The sequence below is a fragment of the Silene latifolia genome, chromosome 2, assembly GCF_048544455.1.
Source record: "Silene latifolia isolate original U9 population chromosome 2, ASM4854445v1, whole genome shotgun sequence".
NCBI classification, from domain to species: Eukaryota; Viridiplantae; Streptophyta; class Magnoliopsida; order Caryophyllales; family Caryophyllaceae; genus Silene; species Silene latifolia.
The window spans coordinates 102,317,088-102,318,780 of NC_133527.1; the positions used below are offsets into that span (position 1 = coordinate 102,317,088).

At 40.8% G+C, this 1,693-nt stretch overlaps 1 non-coding gene across 1 annotated transcript; it reads right to left on the reverse strand.

Annotated features, from left to right (window-relative positions):
* LOC141644576 (small nucleolar RNA R71) lies at positions 1 to 107 on the reverse strand. Its single transcript, XR_012544189.1, has one exon. It is a non-coding gene; the product is annotated as a small nucleolar RNA R71 (small nucleolar RNA).
* Between the last annotated feature and the right edge of the window lie 1,586 nt (positions 108 to 1,693).

Genomic DNA, 1,693 nt, shown 5'->3' on the forward strand with positions numbered 1-1,693 from the left:
ATGCTAAGAGCTCAAATTACGGGTTTTAAGCAAAGGGATGAAGAGTCTTTGTATGAAGCTTGGGAACGGTTCAAGGGAATTTGTCGCTCATGTCCTCACCATGGACTTAGCGAATGGTTTTTGGTACAACAATTTTGGAATGGTTTATATGAAGATTCTAGGAACATTCTCAATATGGGATCAAATGGAATGTTCACCGAAGTTGATGACAATCAAACATGGAACAAGATTGACGAAATGGCGGTCCATAACTCACAATATAGTAGACCTCACAAGGCTACTAGAGGAGGAAAGCATGAAGAGGACTCCGTTACTCAATTGGGTGCTCAACTTAGTGCTCACATTGACACAATCAACTTGAAGTTTGAACAAGCTATGGCTAGACTTGAGGAAAACTCAAAATCATCAAAGCATCATGTTAATGCCATGACGGCATCCTCATCAATCCCAAGTGGGATATGTGAGAATTGTGGAACTTTGGGACATGACCAAGGTGAATGTAGGGGAACAAATGAACAAGTGAATGCTTTCCAAGCATACAAGAATGGTACCCCTTATTCCAACTTTTACAATGAAAACACCAAATTCCATCCAAATCTCTCATACAAAAGCCAAAATGTTCAAAACCCTCAAACAACATACACTCCACCACCCATGAGAAACAAAAATCAAAGACCCTTTTACAATCAAAACCAAGGTTACCAAAATCAAAATCCATACAATCACCAAAATGACCAAGGCTTTGATGTCCAAAAAGAGGTCCTCCAAATGCAAAAGAATCAACAAGAATTTTTCACTCAAATGCAAAAAGATAGCCAAGCAAAGGAAACCACCATCAACAACATTCTAGCTCACACCAAGATGTTGGAAACACAATTGACTCAACTAGCATCTTCGAGCTCACAAAGACAAAAGGGGCAATTACCACCTCAAAGTAATCCCCCTAGACATGAAACGGTTAGTGCCATTCACTTGAGAAGTGGTACAAGGTATGAAGCACCGAAGAAGCAAGTTGAGGATGAAGTTGTGGAAGCTAGTGAAAAGGAAGAAAGTGTGCAAAACTCCAAAGATGGAGAATCATCAAAAGAAGAAAGTTCAAAGAAAAATGAAGACAAGGCCAAGGAGAAGGAGCCCATTTTGATTAGACTTCCTTTTCCAAGTCGTCAAGCCATGCCCAAATTTGATGATCAACTTGGAAAGTTCATGGAAATTGTGAAGAATTTAGAAGTCACAATTCCTTTCACGGAATTAATCAATCACGTTCCGCCTATGCGAAATACATGAAAGATATCCTCACAAAGAAGAAGAAGTCAATCCTGAAGCTTGAGACTATGGCCTTCACTAAGGTGAGTAGTGCAATACTTCAAGAGAGTTCACCTCCAAAGTTAAAGGATCCAGGAAGCTTCTCAATACCGTTTACCATTGGCGACACGACGATCAACAAAGCCTTATGTGATCTAGGGGCTAGTGTGAGTGTCATGCCGTACTCGGTAAGTAAAAGGTTGGGGATGGGAGAGCTTAAATGCACCAACATCACACTCCAAATGGCCGATAGATCGACAAAGACACCGTTAGGGATATGGGAAGATGTCCCCGTGCGAATTGGAAAGTTTTTCATCCCGGTGGACTTTAGCATTGTTGATATGGAGGAAGATTCCAACATTCCAATCATCCTAGGAAGACCTTTCCTACA